The sequence below is a fragment of the Heterodontus francisci genome, chromosome 34 (genome assembly GCF_036365525.1).
Source record: "Heterodontus francisci isolate sHetFra1 chromosome 34, sHetFra1.hap1, whole genome shotgun sequence".
Taxonomy (NCBI): Eukaryota; Metazoa; Chordata; class Chondrichthyes; order Heterodontiformes; family Heterodontidae; genus Heterodontus; species Heterodontus francisci.
The window spans coordinates 11768823-11788643 of record NC_090404.1 but is presented as its reverse complement, the minus strand read 5'-3'; the positions used below and the strand labels follow the sequence as shown (position 1 = coordinate 11788643).

Sequence of the window (19821 nt, the reverse complement as noted above, 5' to 3'; positions counted from 1 at the left end):
CTAAACACAACCGATAGTTAAATTTGAGCACTTGGATGTTTTATTGACATGTATAAATGTAATCAGTATTATTCAACAGTTGAGCAACAAATGACTAATGGACAGAGTTTCTTAACAAAAGCAGAAGACTATGTTACACTAACTATTCAATGATTCACAGTAAATCAGCATTTATGGATACTGAGTATTAATTACAGCAGGGACCAGAGGTTATAAATTGATGAGATTACGAGTAATTCCGTCGATAGCTAACAGCTTTGAACAGTCCATCTATCAAATGCCTCAAGTCTACTCGTGATTACCAACATTCAGAACTTATACGGCCTCATCTCGAGTTACAGAACTTCCTCCTGTCAATATAGTGCTGCAGAATTGGCCCATGATCTGTTTACTTGTTCATCTTTTGTTCAATACATTTGCTGCGTGGGTTTAAACTTAAAACAATATTTGCAGAAATGATTGTCTATTCACACATGAATGAGGGATGCTATGGGGCACACACTAAGTCTGATAGGGGTATTGACCTTAGAAATAAATCTCAACTGTCAGTTAGGATTATTGAGTCAGTTAGGATTATATTCGCTGGAGTTCAGAAGAGTGAGGGGGGATCTAATAGAAACCTGTAAAATTCTAACAGGACTTGACAGGGTAGATGCAGGAAGGATGTTCATGATGGTGGGGGAGTCCAGAACCAGGGGTCATAGTCTAAGGATACAGGGTAAACCTTTCAGGACTGAGATGAGGAGAAATTTCTTCACCCCGAGAGTGGTGAGCCTGTGGAATTCGCTACCACAGAAAGCAGTTGAGGCCAAAACATTGTATGGTTTCAAGAAGGAGTTAGTTATAGCTCTTGGATCTAAAGGGATCAAAGGGTATGGGGCGAAAGCGGGAACAGGCGACTGAGTTGGATGATCAACCATGATCATAATGAATGGCAGAGCAGGCTTGAAGGGCCAAATGACCTACTCCTGCTCCTATTTTCTATGTTTCTATGTAAGGAAACTGATCATTGCTCAAAACTGTAGCTCAATATTGATGGGAGAATGTCTGTTCTGGAAATTGAGGACAAGATTATGTAAGCTCTGAATGTTGGTAGAATCATAGAATGATTACAGCAAAGCAGGAGACTATTCAGCCCATCGTGTCTGTGCTGGCTCTCTGAAGGAATAATTAACCTCGTGCCAATCCCCGGTCTTCTCCCTGTAACACTGCACATTCTTCTTTTTCAGATTATAAACCAATTCTCTCGTGAATGCTTCGATTGAACCTGCCTCCACCACACTCTCAGGCAGTGCATTCCAGATCCTAATTACTTGCTGCACGAAAAAGCTTTTCCTCATGTCGCCATTGCATCTTTTCTAATTGTCTTAAATCAGTACCGTTTGGTTCTCGATCCTTCCAACGATGGGTACAGTTTATCCCTATCCACTCTGTCCAGACCTCACACAATTTTGAACACCTCTGACAAATCTCCCTTCAACCTTGTCTACTGCAAAGAAAACAGTCCCAACTTCTCCAATCTAGCTATATAACTGAAGTTCCTCAGCCCTGAAACTATTCTCATGAATGTTTTCTGCACTCTCTCTCATGCCTTCACTTCCTTTCGAAAGTGTGGTGCCTAGTACTCCAGTTGAGGCTGAACCAGGATTTTATACAACATATGAACATACGAGCATGCAAATTAGGAGCAATAGGCCACTTGGCCCTTCGAACCTGCTCCGCCATTCAATAAGTTCATCCACATTTTCACATACCCCTGATCACCTTCTACTTCCTTGCTTATCAAGCATCTATCTACCTCTGCCTTAAAAATATTCAAAGACTCTGTTTCCACGGCCTTTTGAGGAAGAAAATTCCAAAGACTCACAACCCTCTGAGAGAAAAAATTTCTCCTCACCTCTGTATTAAATGGGTGACCCCTTATTTTTGAACAGTGACCCCTAGTTCTAGATTCTCCCAAAAGCGGAAACATCCTTTCCACATCCACCCTGTCAAGACCCCTCAGGATCTTATATGTTTCAATTAAGTTGCCTCTTACTCTTCTAAGTTCCAGCGGATACAAGCCTTGCCGGTCCAATCTTTCCTTGTAAGACAGCCCGCCCATTCCAGGTATTAGTCTAGTAAACCTTATCTGTACTGCCTCCAAAGCATTTATATCCTTCCTTAAATAAGGAGACCAGTACTGTACACAGTACTCCAGATGTGGTCTCACCAATGCCCTATATAGCTGAAGCATAACCTCCCTACTTTTGTATTTAATACGCCTCATGATAAATTATAGCATTCTGTTAGCTTTCCTAATTATATGCTGTACCTGCATGCTAACTTTTTGCGATTCATGCACTAGGACACCCAGATCCCTCTGCATCTCAGAGCTCTGCCAGTCTCTCACCATTTAAATAATATGCTTCTTTTTTATTCTTCCTGCCAAAGTAGACAATTTCCCACTTTCCCACATGCTACTCAATTTGCCAGGTCTTTGCCCACTCACCTAACCTCTCTATATCCCTTTTTAGCCCCCTTATGTCCTCTTCACAAGTTACTTTCCTATCTATCTTTGTGTCATCAGCAAATTCAGTCCCTTCATCTAAGTCATTTATATAAATTGTAAAAAGTTGAGGCCCCAGCACAGATCCCTGTGGCACACCACTCATTACATCTTGCCAACCAGAAAATGACCCATTTATGCCTACTCTCTATTTCCTGTTATCTAGCCAATCTTCTAGTATGTTACCCCCTACACCATGAGCTTTTATTTTCTGCAATAACCTTTGATGTGGCACCTTATCAAATGCCTTCTGGAAATCTAAGTACAATACGTGCACTGGTTCCCCTTTGTCCACAGCACATGTAACTCCCTCAAAGAACTCCAATAAATTGGTTAAACATGATTTCCCTTTCACAAAATCATGTTGACTCTGCCTGATTTCCTTGAATTTTTCTAAATACCCTGCTATAGTCTTTAATAATAGCTTCTAACATTTTCCCTAAGACAGATGTTAAGCTAACTGGCCTGTAGTTTCTTGCTTTCTGTCTCCCTCCCTTTTTGAATAAAGGAGTTACATTGGCTATTTTCCAATCTAACGGAACCTTCCCCGAATCTAGGGAATTTTGGAAAATTAAAACTATTGCATGAACTATCTCACTAGCCACTTCTTTTAACACCCTAGGATGAAGTCCATGAGGACCTGGGAACTTGTCAGTCCGCAGCTCCAACTATTTGTTCAGTACCGCTTCACTGGTGATTGTAATTTTCTTGAGTTCCTCCCTCCCTTCCATTTCCTGACTTACAGCTACTACTGGGGTGTTACTTGTATCCTCAATTGTGAAGACTGATGCAAAATATCTGTTCAATTCATCTGCCATCTCCTTATTATGCATTATTAATTCCCCAGACTCACTTACTATAGGACCAATGCTCACATTGTTAACTCTTTTCTTTTTAAAATATCTATAGAAACTCTTCCTATCTGTCTTTATATTTCCAGCTAGTTTTCTCTCGTACTCTAATTTTACCTTCCTTATCAATCTTTTAGTCATTCTTTGCTTTTTTTTATATTCTGTCCAATCTTCTGACCTGCCTCCCATCTTTGCACAATTATAGGCTTTTTCTTTAAGTTTGCTAGTATCTGTAACTGTTTTAGTTAACCACATAATGCGGGTCCCACCCTTGGAATTTTTCTTTCTCGTTGAAATGTATCTATTCTGTGTATTCTGAAATATCCCCTTAAATATCTGCCACTGCATCTCTGTTGACCTATCCCTTAACCTAATTTTCCAGTTCACTTGAGCTAGCTCTGTTTTCATGCCCTCATAATTGCTCTTATTTAAATGTAAAATACTAGTCTTGGACCCACTCTTCTCTCCCTCAAACTGAATGTAAAATTCAATCATATTATGATCGCTGCTACCTAGGGGCACCTTAACTATGAGGCCATTAATTATCTCATTGCACAATACCAGGTCTAGTATAGTCTGCTCTCTGGTTGGCATCCAGAACCTATTGTTCCAAGAAATTGTCCCGAAAACATTCTATGTAGTCCTCATCTAGGCTACCTCTGTCCATCTGATTTTTCCAGTCTATATGTAGATTAAAATCCCCCATAATTATCACTGTATCTTTCTGAGAAGCTGCCATTATTTCTTCCTTTATATCCCGTCCGACAGTGTGGTTAATGTTAGGTGGCCTGTACACCACTCCCACAAGTGACTTCTTGCCTTTATGATTTCTCATCTCTACCACTTCCACATCCTTGTCTCCTGATCTTAGGTCATCCCTCTCTATCGCGCTAATAACATCATTAATTAACAGAGCTACCCCTCCACTTTTTCCTAGCTTCCTTTCCTTCCTAAATGCCATGTACCCTTCAATATTCAGGTCCCAATCTATGTCGTCCTGCAGCCATGTCTCTGTAATGGCTATCAGATCATACTTATTTATTTCTGTTTGCACTCCCAGTTCATCTGTTTTATTTTGAATGCTATGTGCATTCTGATACAGAGCCTTTAGTTTTGTCCTTTTATTATTTTTGTAACCTCCAGCCTTATTTGTTGATTTATTCTTAGATTTGTATGCTCAGTCCCTTCCTGTCACAGTCTGTTTATCATTTCCCATATTAATACCAAGTTTAACATAACTTCCTTGCTTTTATACCCTTGCCCCTATTGATATAGTCTAGGATGCTGTATGCTTTTTTAACCGTTCTCTCAACTTGTCCAGCTACCTTCAATGATTTATGCAAATAATCACACAGACTTGAGATATTTGATAGACATACTGTTCAAAGCTATTAGCATGTCAAATATTGAAGAAATTACTCTTAAAATGAAAGGGAAATCATATTTAATAAACCTGTTGGAGATTTTTGAGGATGCAACTAGCAGAATAGATCAGGAGAACTGGTGGATGTGGTATATTTATATTTCCAGAAACGTTTTAATAAGGTCGCACACTAGAGGTTGGTAAACAAAATTAGAGTACATGGAATTGGGGGGAATATACTGGAATGGATTGAGAACTGGTTAACGGACAGAAAACAGAGTAGGAAGCATGGTCATTTTCAGGATGGCAGGCTGTGACTAGTGGGGTAGGAACATAGGAGGAGTAGGCCATTCAGCCCATTGAGCCTGCTCCACCATTCAATTCGATCATGGCTGATCATTATCTCAATGCCACTTTCCGCGCTATCCCCATAATGTACCACAAGGATCAGTGCTTGGGGCCCCAGCTATTCACAATCTATATCAATGATTTGGATGTGGGGATTAAATGTAATTTTACCAAGTTTGCAAATGACACAAAACTAGGTGCAAGTGTGAGCTGTGAAGAGGATGCAAAGATGCTTCAAGGGGATTTGGGGAGGCTAAACGAGTGGACATAAAGTTGGCAAATGGAATACAAAGTGGAGAAATGTGAGGTTATCCACTTTAGTAGGAAAAACAGAAATACAGAGTATTTCTTAAACGGTGAGAGGCTGAGAAGTGTTGAACTTCAAAGGGACTTTGGTGTCCTTGCTCATGAGTCACTGAAAGCTAACATGCAGGTACAGCATTAAGAAGGCAAGTGGTATGTTGGCCTTCATTACAAGAGGATTTGAGTATAGAAGTAAAGATGTCTGACTGCAGTTATACAGAGCCTTGGTGAGACTGCACCTGGAGTATTGTGTACGGCTTTGGTCTACTTCCCTTTAGGAAAGATATACTTGCCATAGAGGGAGTGCAACAAAAGTTCATCAAGCTAATTGCTGGGATGAAGTGATTGTCCAATGAGGAAAGTTTAAATAGACTGGGCTTTTATTCTCTGGAGTTTAGAAGAATGAGAGGTGATCTCATTGAAGCATACAAAATTGGAAGCAGGAAGAATGTTTGCCCTGGCTGGGGAGTCTAGAACCAGGGGATAAAGTCTCAGAATAAGGGGCAGACCATTTAGGGCTGAGATGAGGAGAGATTTCTTCACTCAGTTGGTGGTGAATCTTTGGAATTCTTTGTGGAGACTCAATCGTTGAGTATGCTCAAGACTGAGATTGGTAGATTTCTACATATTAAAACATCAAACGATACGGGGATAGTGCAGGAAAATCGTGTTGAAGTAGAAGATCAGCCAAGATCCCATTGAATGGTGGAGCAGACTCGAAGGGCCGAATGGCCTACTCCTGCTACTATTTCTTATGTTATATTCTTATGAGACTAATTGAAATGCTGCGGTTGAATGTTCCATTTTTGGGCCTTTTCTCCTCTGTTAAAGAAAGACTTGTATTTTTGTAGTTCCTTTCATGACATCAGGACGTCACAAAACACTTTACAGCCAATGAAGTTTAGAGGGAGCTTTACCCCAAATGGCCAAGTCCAGCTCCTATAACTTATATAAAAGCAAAATACTGCAGATGCTGGAAATCTGAAATAAAAACAAGAAATGCTAGAAATACTCAGCAGGTCTGGCAGCATCTGTGGAGAGAGAAGCAGAGTGACCCTTTCAGGTCAGTGACCCTTCATCAGAACTATTTCTTATGCTCTCTGTGTCTAACCTATGCTGTACCTGTCCTGGGAGCGTTTGATGGAACAGTGTAGAGGGAGCTTTACTCTGTATTTTACCTGTGCTGTACCTGCCCTGGGAGTGTTTGATGAGACAACGTAGAGGAGCTTTGTAGCAAAATATTAGGTGGTGTCAGAGTGAGAGTGTTAGTACTAGTGAAAGGAGTCATTCCATATTAGATAGGAGTGGACTGAGAAGGACTATGAGGAATGCAAAGACAGGATTACAATGCACGTGTGTAAATGCCCACAATGTGGTGAATAAGGTTGGTGAACTACAAGCACAAATAGCAGTATGGGAATACGGTGTAGTGGAAATAATGGAAAGGTGCTGAAAAATGGCGAGGACTGGGCACTTAATATACAAGGATAATGTGTTTGGAAAAAAGGGAGATGGGACGGCAGTCCTGATGAGGGAAGGCATTGCAGTGCTGGAACGGGAAGATGTCCTTGAAGGGGCAAGGACATAATCCATTTGGTTAGAGTTGTGGAACAAAAAGGGTATGATCATATCACCAGGGGTATTCTATAGACCTCCAAGTAGTGAGAGAGAGAGGAGCAAGACTGCAGGAAAATCACAGAGATGTACAAGAACTCTAGAGTGGTGATATTGGGGAACTTCAATTACCCAAATATCAATTGGGATAATTTTAGAGTAAAGGGAAAGGAGGGAGAGGAATTTCTAGAATGTGTTCAAGAGAACTTCTTGGATCAGTATGTTTTCAGCCCAACTAGAAAAGGGGCATTGCTGGATATGGTGCTGGGAAATGTGGAGGGCCAAGTGTCTGCGGGGAGCACTTGGGTAAGAGTGATCATTGTATCATCAGGTTTATACAAGTAATGCAGAAAAGCGAGGAACAAAATAAGGTAGAATGTATAGATTGGAAGAGGACTAATTTCAATAATGATGAGAAGGGATCTAGCCAGGGTTAAATGAAACCAAAGACTGGCAGGAGAAGCTGAATCAGAACAATGGGTTATCTTTAAGGAAGAGATGCTTCAGGTACAGGCTAGGAACATTCCAACAATGGTGAAAGGCAGGGCAACCAAGAACAGGGCTCCTTGGATGACGAGAGAGACAGAAATGATGGTGTATGATGCGTGTCAGGTGAACTCATCAAGTGAGAACCAGGCCAGGTACAATAAGCTGAGAGAGGAGGTGAAGAGGAAATTAAGATTGGCAAAGAGAGAATATGAAAATAGAATGGCAGTCAACACAAAAGGGAACCCAAAGCTTTTCTATCAGCATGTAAGTAGTAAGCGAGTGGTAAGAGGAGTGGGGCCTATTTGGGACAGAGAGGGTAATATATGCTTAGAGACGCAAGGCAAGGCTAGAATGCTTAATGAGTACTTTGTATCAGTGTTCACGAAGGAAATGGACACTGGCAAAATATCAGTAGAAGCAGAGAGAGTCGAGGCAATAGATAGGATAAAAATGGAGAGAGGGGGGAGTATGATGCATGTCAGGTGAATTCTTCAAGTGAGAATCAGGCCTTGTACAATAAGTTGAGGGGGGAGGTGAAGAGGAAAATCAGACTGCCAAAGAGAGAATGATAATAGAATCGCAGTCAACATAAAAGGAAACTCAAAAATCTACCGGCATGGAAATAGTAAGTGGGTAGTAAAAGGTGGAGTGGGGCCAAAGAGAGGGAATATGAGGAAGTAAAAACAAGAAATGCTGGAAATACTCAGCAGGTCTGGCAGCATCTGTGGAGAGAGAAGCAGAGTTAATGTTTTAGGTCAGTGACCCTTCATTAGAACTGGCAGATATTAGAAATATAAAAAGTTTTAAGCAAGTAAAGTGGGGGTGGGGCAAGAGATACAAAAGAGAAGGTGTTGATAGGACAAGGTCACAGAGAATAGCTGACCAGATGGTCATGGAACAAAGGCAAATGGTATGTTAATGGTGTGCTGAAAGACAAAGCATTAGTACAGAGAGGGTGCGAATAGACTGTAAAGCACAAAGCACTTCAAGCACAAACATTTTAAAAAACAGAAACAGTGGGTAGAAACAAACTAAAAAAACTAAACTAAAATAACCAAATAAAAAAAGAAAAAGAGAAAAAATAACTAAACATAAAAAGGGGGGCCCGTCATGCTCTGAAATTATTGAACTCAATGTTCAGTCCGGCAGGCTGCAGTGTATTTCGATAAATGAGATGCTGTTCCTCGAGCTTAAGTTGATGTTCACTGGAACACTGCAGCAATCCTAGGCCAGAGATGTGAGCATAAGAGCGAGGGGTGGGGTGTTGAAATGGCCAGCAATCAGAAGCTCGGGTCCTGCTTACGGACTGAGCGGAGGTGTTGCGCAAAGTGGTCACCCAGTCTGTGTTTGGTCTCCCCAATGTGAGCAGTGAATACAGTATACTAAATTGAAAGAAGTACAAGTAAATCGCTGCTTCACCTGTAAGGAGTGTTTGGGGCCTTGGATAATGAGGAGAGAGGAGGTAAATGGGCAGGTATTCCACCTCCTGCGATTGCAGAGGAAGGTGCCGTGGGAAGGGGACAAGGTGCTGGGAATAATGGAGGAGTGGACCAGGGTGTCACGGAGGGAACGATCCCTTCGGAATGCTGACAGGGGAAGGGAGGGGAAGATGCGTTTGGTAGTGGCATCACACTGGATGTGGCGGAAGTGGTGGAGGATGATCCTTTGGATGTGGAGGCTGGTGAGGTGGAAAGTGAGGACGAGGGGAACTCTGTTGTGGTTCTGGGAGGGAAGGAGTTTCCCTGGGAGTCCTCAACATCGACTCCAGAGCCCATGAAGTCTCATGGCATCAGGTCAAACATGGGCAAGGAAACCTGCTGCTGATTACCAGCTGATCACCTGTCCTCAGCTGATGAGTCAGTACTCCTCCATATTGAACAGCACTTGGAAGAAGCACAGGGGGTGGCAAGGGTGCAGACTGTACTCTGGGTGGGGGACTTCAATGTCCATCCCAAGAGTGGCACGACAGCAACACTACTGACTGAGCTGGCTGAGTCCTAAACGACACAGTTGCTAGACTGCGGCAGGTGGTGAGGGAACCAACAAGAGGGAAAAATATACTTGACCTCATCCTCACCAATCTGCCTGTCGCAGATGCATCTGTCCAAGACAGTATTGTTCGGAGTGACCACCGCACAGTCCTTGTGGAGACAAAGTCCCATCTTTCCATTGAGGATACCCTCCATCGTGTTGTGTGGCACGACCACCATGCTAAATGGGATAGATTTCGAACAGATCTAGCAATACAAAACTGGGCATCTGTGAGGCGCTGTGGACCATCAGCAGCAGCAGAACTGTACTCAACCACAATCTGTAAACTCATGACCCGGCATATCCCCCATTCTACCATCACCATCAAGCCAGGAGACCAACCCTGGTGTAGTGAAGGGCATGCCAGGAGCAGCACCAGACAAACCTCAAAATGAGGTGTCAACCTGGTGAAGCTACTACCCAGGACTACTTGCATGCTAAACAATGGAGGCAGCATGCAATAGACAGAGCTAAGCGATCCCATAACCAACGGATCAGAACTAAGCTCTGCAGTCCTGCCATATCAAGTCGTGAATGGTGGTGGACAATTAAACAACTAACAGGAGGAGGTGGCTCCACAAATGTCCCCATCCTCAATGATGGGGGAGCCCAGCACATCAGTGCAAAAGACAAGGCTGAAGCATTTGCAACAATCTTCAGCCAGAAGTGCTGAGTTGATGATCCATCTTGGCCTCCTCCTGAAGTCCCCAGCATCACAGATGCCAGTCTTCAGCCCATTTGATTCACTCCGCGTGATAGCAACAAAAGACTGAAGGCACTGGATACTGCAAAGGCTATGGGCCCTGACAACATTCTGTCAATAGTACTGAACACCTGTGCTCCAGAACTTGCCGCACCCCTAACCAAGCTGTTCCAGTACAGCTACAACACTGGCATCTACCCTGCAATGTGGAGAATTGCCCAGGTATGTCCTGTACACAAAAAGGACAGGTCCAACCTGGCCAATTACTGCCCCTTCAGTCTACTCTCAATCATCAGTAAAGTGATGGAAGGTGTCATCGACAGTGCTATCAAGCAGTACTTGCTGAGCAATAACCTGCTCAGTGACGCTCAGTTTGGGTTCTGCCAGGGCCACTCAGTTCCTGACCTCATTACAGCCTTGGTTCAAACATGGACAAAAGAGCTAACTTCAAGAGGTGAGGTGAGAGTGACTTCCCTTGACATCAAGGCAGCATTTGTCTGAGTGTGGCATCAAGGAGCCCTAGCAAAACTGGAGCCAATGGGAATCAGGGAGAAAACTCTCCGCTGGTTGGAGTCGTACCTAGCGCAAAGGAAAATAGCTGTGGTTGTTGCAGGTCAATCATCTCAGCTCCATGGTAGTGTCCTAGGCCCAACCATCTTCAGCTGCTTCATCAATGACTTTCCGTCAATCATAAGGTCAGAAGTGGGGATGTTCATTGATGATTGGACAATGTTCAGCATCATTCGCAACTCCTCAGATACTGAAGCAGTCTGTGTAGAAATGCAGCAAGACCTGGACAATATCCAGGCTTGGGTTGATAAGTGGCAAGTAACATTCACGCCACACAAGTGCCAGACTGGGTTTGCGCTTAGTGATCCCAAGCATGTTACCGATACCTTCCCTGGATCCCAAGGCTAGGAGAGGCAGTCTGGAAGGTATGGGAGCTGGGATTTGTCCATGAGAGTAACTGAAGGTATAAGAAAATACATAATCTAGAGCTGGAAGGAGAAATGGTACAAAACTGGAATAGTCAGTAACAGGACATCAATTAATCTCCTCTTGGAGAAATATAGAACACAACATGCAGTGTGCTTAAACAAAAACAGAGATGCAGAATATCCAGCCCAGTTATAGGGTTAGTAACATCAGCAGAAACAAAGGATGTGCTTAAAAACAGAATGCAACCCCTGCAGTCACATGTGAACTTCTTGGTGTGTCAGCAAGTGATATGATCGAGTGAATCCTTTCCCACACATAGAGCAGGTAGGTGGTCTCTTCCCAGTGTGAACTCGCTGATGTTAAATTGAAAACAAATTTGATTGAATTTTTCAAGGAGGTGACTAGATGTGTAGATGAGGGTAAAGCAGTTTATGTAGTCTACATGGATTCAGTAAGGCTTTTGATAAGGTCCCGCATGGGAGATTGGTCAAGAAAGTAAGAGCCCATTGAATCCAAGGCAATTTGGCAAATTGAATCCAAAATTGGCTTTGTGGCAGGAGGCAGAGGGTGATGGTCGAGGGTTGTTTTTGCGATTGGAAGCCTGTGACCAGTGGCGTACCACAGGGATCGGTGATGGGACCCTTGTTGTTTGTAGTATACATTAATGATTTAGATGTGAATATAGGAGGTATGATCAGTAAGTTCACAGATGACACGAAAATTGCTGGTGCCGTAAATAATGAGGAGGAAAGCCTTAGATTACAGGACGATATAGATGGGCTGGTAAAATGGGCAGAGCAGTGGCAAATGGAATTTAATCCTGAGAAGTGTGAGGTGATGCAATTTGGGAGGATTAACAAGGCAAGGGAATATACAATGGATGGTAGGACCCTAGGGAGTACAGAGGGTTAGAGGGACCTTGGTGAACTTGTCCATAGATCACTGAAGGCAGCAGCACAGGTAAATAAGGTGGTTAAGAAGGACTACGGGATACTTGCCTTTATTAGCCGAGGCATAGAATATAAAAGTAGGGAGGTTATGATGAAGCTGTATAAAACACTAGTTAGGCCACAGCTGGAGTACTGTGTACAGTTCTAGTCGCCACACTATAGGAAGGATGTGATTGCACTGGAGAGGGTGCAGAGGAGATTCACCAGGATGTTGCCTGGGCTGCAGCATTTCAGCTATGAAGAGAGACCGGATAGGCTAGGGTTGTATTCCTTACAGCAGAGAAGGCTGAGGGGGGACATGATTGGGGTATACAAAATTATGAGGGGCATAGATAGGATAGATAGGAAGAAACTTTTTCCCTTAGTGGAAGGGGGGGCAGGAGGTTTAGAGGGGATTTGAGGAAAAAATTTTTCACTCAGAGTGTGCGTGGAATCTGGAACACACTGCCTGAAGAGGTGGTAGAGGCAGGAACCCTCATAATATTTAAGAAGTATTTAGATGAGCACCTGAAACGCCATAGCATAGAAGGCTACGGGCCAAGTGCTGGAAAATGGGATTAGAATAGATAGGTGCTTGATGGCTGGCACAGACACGATGGGCCGACGGGCCTGTTTCTGTGCTGTATAACCCAATGACTCTATGATTGTCTGAAGCTCTTCTCACAGTGAGAGCAACTGAATGGTCTCTCGTCAATGTGAACAAGCTGGTGTTTAATTCGATCTGGTGACATTTTAAAGCAGTTCCCACAGATAGAGCATTTAAAAGGCCTCTCATTAGTATGAACTCGCTGGTGTAACTGGAGGCTGGAGGACAGAGTGAATCCCTTCCCACACATGGAGCAGGTGAACGGCTTCTCCCCGGTGTGACTGCGCCAATGAGTTTCCAGCTGGGATGGAGAACTGAATCCCTTCCCACAGCCCCCACATTTCCATCCTTTCTCCATGGTGAGGGTGTCTTGTGTCTCTCCAGGTTGGATGATCAGTTGAAGCCTCATCCACACACAGAACACAGTTTCTCACCACTGAGAATGGTGCAGTGTTATTTTCAGGCTGTCTAACTGGTTAAAGCTCTTTCCACAGTCAGTGCACTGGAACACTCTCACTCGGGTGTGTGTGTCTCCGTGCTTTTCCAGTCACACTGATGTTTGAAATCTTCCCCCACAGACAGAACAGACAATCAAATATTTCTCCTTGCACATTCAAAGGCTGATGATATTCGGATCCTGATGAATCGAGTGACCCTGTTAGAGCTTGGCATGATGTTTGGTTTGAGTTTCCCATCTGCAGATCCTCTGCTTCTAATACCCTGTAAATGGAGTTTGCAAAAGTCATCAGTGTAAGTACAGGATAGAAATTCAGAACAGACAGTTCTGGTTTTATGGAACATTCTTTTCACTCTCATTTCCTAAAGCTGTAAATCCCCTTGCCACACACTCTCCCTCCTCCCTGTGCTGAAATCCAAACCCATCGCACCATCTCTAACTTTTTACCTGTCAGACAACTTTTCTCTCCTCCCCTGAAGGTGCTGACTCTGCCTGGGTTCAATTCTACACAATTAAAACCTATTGCATTTCTAATATTTTCCAGTTCTGATGAAGGGTCACTGACCCGAAACATTAAATCAGCTTCTCTCTCCACAGATGCTGTCAGACCTGTTGAGTATTTCCAGCATTTTTTGTTTTTATTTCAATTCTACACTCACTGGTTCCCCTCCCTCTTCTTCCCTGAAGATGCTGACTCTGGCTGGGTTCAGTCCTACACTCACTGGTTCCCCTCTCGCTCCTCTCCTGAGGTGCTGACTCTCTGACAACAATGTGCCCTCCCTGTCCATTGTACTATCCCCCAATTTTTGGTGATGGTCTCTCTCTGACCACTCTCCATTCTCCTTCTTGTACAGACACTCCCTGACTGTCACTATTTCATAGAATCGTACAGCACAGAAGGAGGCCATTCGGTCCATCGCGCCTGAGCGGGTTCTCTGAAACAGCAATCCAATTAGTCCCATTCCTTCAGGCTGTCCCCAGAGCCTTGGAAAGTCCCACTTTGAATTTCTTTTTATCTAATTCTCTTTTGAAAGTTTTTATTGAGTCTGCTTCCACTGCTTTCAGGCAGTGCATTCCAGATTAGAAAAACTCTGCCTAAAATCATTTCTCCTTCCCTGCCACCAACAACCCCCGCACCCCAATGTTTTTGGCCAATTATTTAAAATCTATGTCCTCTGGTTACTGACCCTCCTGCCAGGGGAAACACTTTCTCCCTCTATGAACAGTTTCGACTCTATGAAACCCCTCAGAATTTTGAACACCTCTATTAAATCTCCCATTAACCTTCTCTGCTATCAGGAGAGCAGTCCCAGCTTCTCCAAAGAACTGAAACCTCTCATCCCTGGTGTCATTCCAGCAAATCTCTCCACAGCCTGAAAGTCCTTTCTGAGGCCTGGTGTCTGCAACTGGACACATTACTCTAGCTGAGATCTAACAAGTGACTGATGAAGGTTTACAATAACCGCATTGCTTTTGTTCTCTCTGCTTCTATTTATAAAGAAAAGGATCGGGTCGGCTTTTTAAACAGCTTCATCACTTCACAGAATCACAACAGTGCAGGAGGAGGCCATTCGGCCCATCGTTCCGGCACCAGCTCTCCGAAAGAGCAATTCACTCAGTGCATAAAAACACACTTCCCTGACCGGGAATCGAACCCGGGCCGCGGCGGTGAGAGCGCCGAATCCTAACCACTAGACCACCAGGGACTTGCTTATAACACACCAGAGAATGTGCATACATACTACTCCAGATCTGCCTGATCCTACAGTCCATTTAAATTTATACCATTTTGCCTCTCCTCAATCTTCCTTCCAAAATATAGATTGCTTTTATTAACCCACCTGCTGGAACCGCGCACTCTGCCTCAGCCCCTGCCGGCCGCGCATGCTCAGCTCACACCGCCTGCCCGGGTGATTGACAAAGGGGAGAGCAGGGGCGGGGCAGGAGGACGCCACTGGTGATGCGTCCTCCAACCAGAGTGAGCGAGGGGTTGTGAGCTTGCGGCACGGCCCAGGTGGGCCCCTCATTGGTCCTCCAGCCCCGACTCCTCTTTCTATTGGTCCGGAGCCCCCGTCAATCATCCTGGGCATTGTGAGCTGACAGGTCGCTGGTGGGAGCGGGTGACTGAACTGGGGGGGGCGGGGTTTACAAATACAGAGCAATGAAACAGTGAATATTCTCCAGCATGGGTTAGATACAGATTAAAGCTCACTTTATACTGTCCTCTGAAGGCGTTGACTCTGGTTTTAGTTCCACATGAACTGCTTCCCTGCCTCCAGCCTCTCCTCCCTTGAATGTGCTGAATCTGTCCAGGTCCAGTTCTGCGCTCACTGGCTCAATAGAATGATAAAGCACAGAACAAAGCCATTCAGCCTAAAATAAAAGCAAAATACTGCGGATGCTGGAAATCTGAAACAAAAACAAGAAAGCCATTCAGCCTGTCGTGTCCATGCCAGGTCTCTGCAAAAGCTACTAAATGAGCCCAATTCCCTGCTTTTTCCAGCTATCCCTGCAAATATTCTCTCTAGATAATTATCCAATTTCCTTTTGAAAACCATGAGTGAATCAGCCACCATCACACTCTCAAGCAGTGCATTCCAGATCCTAACTACTCGCTGTGTGTTGTGGTCCTGTAGTTTTTTTGGGGGATATGCGGTTTGCCTTTAAGGTTTGCAGAGGATCAGTATTGCTTTAAGAGCCAGCAAGCCTTAGGAGTTATAGGAAGGTGCATTTTCGTTGCCTTAGAAACAGCCATTTGGAGAATGCGATTCAAAGGGTGCATTCTCATTACCATAGATATAGCCACTGGGAGTAAGTTTATGCGATACATTTGTTACAATTCAGTTTTGAACTGGCTTTTTAGTTGAAGACGGTTTGTTTGAACAGAACACACAGACAAGGGACACAGCTGTGATGACAGCACCTGGAAAAAGAGCTCTCAACCATTTAAACTGAAGGAAGAGGATTTTAGTCTGTTTTATTATTTCTCAAAGTCAAGCCAAAACAGAGATCGCTGGTCATTGAAATTGAAGAAAAGGAAGTTATACTGTGACAATCTTTTATCCTTCAAAAACTCTAAAGTCGGATTGTTTCTGTTGAAAGTGTTTGCAAGTCGTTAATTGATGAAATTCGCTGGAGAAGGAAAGCAACTTCCTGTGAGGACTTTGAGCGACATTGGACTGTAAATTTGCAAGGACTCTAATTTTTTCTGTTTTAAATGTTGTTTATATCTTCACAATGTTTAAGAATTTAGTTCTTCTAATTAAAGAGTTAATTTATTGATTTAAAGACACCTGGTTTGGCTAGCCTCATTCAGGGGTTAATAGATGGTACAATTTGGTTGGGTCTCTCTTTAATTTAGAAAGTTTTAAATTATATGTTAGCCGATCTGTGGAATGACGGGAATGAATTAACAGTGCGTTGGTCCCACCACAATCAGAATCATGTATTTTGAATGGGGGCTTTGACAGGAGCAGTCGGTCATAACACTGTGTCAAAAAAGATTTTCCTCATTTCGGCATTGGTTCTTTTGATGTTGAGAAGGACATTTTAATTTAGGTTTTACTATATTTCCCTGTTTTAATAAAGTTATTTGTTTAAAATACACATAAAAGGGACCTGGGGAATAAAGGCCCTCCTTGATAAAATAAAAAAGCCCCCCAAAAAAGAAGAAAAATAAAGGGTTAGATACAGAGTAAAAAGCCCTCTACAGTCGACACTGTCTCATCAAACACTCCCAGGGCCAGTACAGCACAGGTTAGATACAGAGTAAAGCTCCCTCTACACTGTCCCCATCAAGCACTCCCAGGACAGATACAGCACAGATTAGATACAGAGTAAAGCTCCCTCTACACTGTCCCATCAAACACTCCCAGAGCAGGCACAGCACGGATTAGATACGGAGAACATAAGAAACAGGAGCTGCACTTGGCCATTTAAAGCTCCCTCTAAACCTCATTGGCTGTAAAGTGTGTGCTCAGCTCCGCCCACTCTGTGCTGAAAGCCCCGCCCCTCATTGACTGATTGGTTGGAGGATCAACTGCCCACTCTTCCCATTGGCCCAGAGCTGACGTCAATTATCCTGGTGTTGTGAGGTGACCATAGGTAGGATAATAACAAACTGTACTTAACATAATGAAATGTCCCAAGGCACTTCACCTGAGCATTATCAAATAAAATGACACCGAGCCACATAAAGAACTGTGAGAAATAAAAACAAGAAATGCTGGAAATACTAGGTCAGATGACCAAAGAGCTAGATTTTAAGGAGCCACTTAAACGAGAAAAGGTGGAGAAGTTTAGGGAGATAATTCCAGAGCTTGGAGCCCAGACAGCTGAAAGTCCGGCCACCAACGCTTCTCAGCCTTTTGGCTAAGATCAAGTGCAGTATCTGTTCTTATCAGTGCTTACTTGATTGAGAAGAGACTTGATTGATTGAGAAGAGACCATGATCATTGCTTTTTGATCCTGGGGAAGCTTTGAGTAAAATGGCTATAACCAATCTTCCAGCTTCGGGCCAGGGAGTGCGCAACACCGTTCGGGTGGTCGTGAAGGACAAGGAAGGACATGCACCGGTCGATCGCACCTTCTTCATCAAGAAAATTCTCTTCGATTGCTGCGGATTTCAAGCGACAGACGTCTTCTGCCTGCAGGATTTCCCCAGCAGTGGATACTTCGACGTGACGTTCCGGAACGTGGCGGGATGCATCAAGTTCCTGAAGGCGTTCAAGGTGAAAGGGGACCGGGCGCCACTGTCGATCCTTACAGTGGAGCCGCTCTTCACGCTTCCGTCACAACGGGACCGGGTGGTGACGATTCACCTCTACAACCCCCATGTTCCGGTGGTGGATGTACTCACCTTTCTCGCCAGGTACGTCGAGGTGGCCGGCAGCAGCACTGATGTCAAGGACCCCTTTGGGATTTGGACCAGCAAGCAGCAGGTCAAGGTGACCTTGAAGGTCGATCCCAGTGGAGCCATCATCCACCCTCCCTCCAGCTTCGCTATCGGGGGAAGTCGAGGCTTCTTGGTCTACGCTGGGCAGCCCAGAGTTTGCCGTACCCTTGGCAAATCTGGTCACGTGGCGGCCAACTGCAGCACGGTTGTTTGCAAGAACTGCAAGGAGGAAGGCCATCAGACCAAGGACTGTAAGCAGACTAAGTGTTGCAACTTGTGCGGTGTGGCAGGCCATCTCTACAAAACCTGCCCCAAACGCTGCCTCAGTTATGCTCAGGAGGCAAGGTCCAAGGAAAGGCCGGGAGAAGGTTCAACGAAGGCGTCCGGTGTTCGAAAGGAGACCAGCAACCTTCTCCGCAGTGAGGAACTTCAACCTGAGAAGGAGAAGGAAGGGGAGGCAGCTGAAACCAGCGACCCAGCACCTCCCCTGCACCCGGAAACCCCTCCTCCACAGACAGAACCAATGGAGGAGGAGGCAGCAGATGGACAAACAGGCCAGTGGCAAGTGGTCCAGAGGAAAACCACAAAGAAAAAACATCCAAAAGCGGAACAGGCCACCACCCAAACCAGTGACAAGAAGAGGCTATCTTCTGGATCAGACTGCAACAGCTTCTCTTCACTGGACTGGGGAATGCTGGAATGACAGCCCCTTCAGAAGAGGCAGCAGAACTCCAAGGAGATGGAAGATAAAGCATCCCAGCCCTCGGACACTGGAAGCTGTGATGGGCCCGGCGTGACCCAACCCCAAAGCGCCACACGTAACGACATGGCCAACGCATCTCAGCTCTGGGACACCGGGAGCAAAGACACGTCTGGCGCACCTCAGCTCCGGGAAGCCGGGAGCAATGATGTTGTCGAGGAGGAACAGATGGCAGCAGCTGAGGGCAACCCAATCCTCTCTGCCTACAATCCTCTCTGTCACCCCAGCGGAACAAACACTGCATGAAAAACCAGGAGGGGTTTCTGAGCCCAACCAACGTGAAACTGCTTGCGCACACAATGGGTATGCAGGAACATCCCGAAGGACTGGGACTAGCAAGGACAAATGGTATGGGAAGCAACAACTAACTTTAAAAAATGGGTGTAAGAATTGCTTCCATTAATGTGCGTAGCATTAAATCTACTACGCGATGTGTTTCAACCTTGGATTACCTTGCCAAGGTCAAAGCCGACCTACTCTTTCTGCAGGAGTGTGGAATACCACACCTCAGCACCTACAGGCAGTGGTCGCGATGGTGGTCCCACAGGCCATCGATCTGGTCGGGGGGTAATGATTGCCATTCCTCCGGCCTGGGTATTCTGCTGCGGGAGGTAACTTCACCATCTCCGAAGTTAAGGAGGTGGTGGGCGGTCGCCTCCTCGTAGCAGACGTGATGTACAACAACGCTCCGCTCTGGTTGATCAACGTGTATGCTCCGGTACAACGCAGCGAGCGGCTGACCGTCTTCCAGCAGCTCCCACTGCTGCTGGCGACATCCCGGCCGGTCATCCTAGGCGGTGATTTCAACAGCATCATTGATGCGGCTGGACGATCCAGCTGTGACGCCAGCAAACTGGACGCTACGTCCAGATTCCTAATAGAAACAGTTAAAGATGCCAAACTGCACAACGTCTTCAGCAAACCTGCAGACGGAGCGCAGCGCAGATACACATGGTCAATATCGGACGGGTCTGCCCGTTCCAGG

At 44.9% G+C, this 19821-nt stretch overlaps 1 non-coding gene and 1 pseudogene across 1 annotated transcript; one reads left to right on the top strand and one right to left on the bottom strand.

Moving 5' to 3' along the window:
- Positions 1-14816: 14816 nt before the first annotated feature.
- trnae-cuc (transfer RNA glutamic acid (anticodon CUC)) lies at positions 14817-14888 on the bottom strand. The gene has a single exon. It is a non-coding gene; the product is annotated as a tRNA-Glu (tRNA).
- Positions 14889-17533: 2645 nt separating this feature from the next.
- Positions 17534-17662, top strand: LOC137349443 (U2 spliceosomal RNA; annotated as a pseudogene).
- Positions 17663-19821: the final 2159 nt, after the last annotated feature.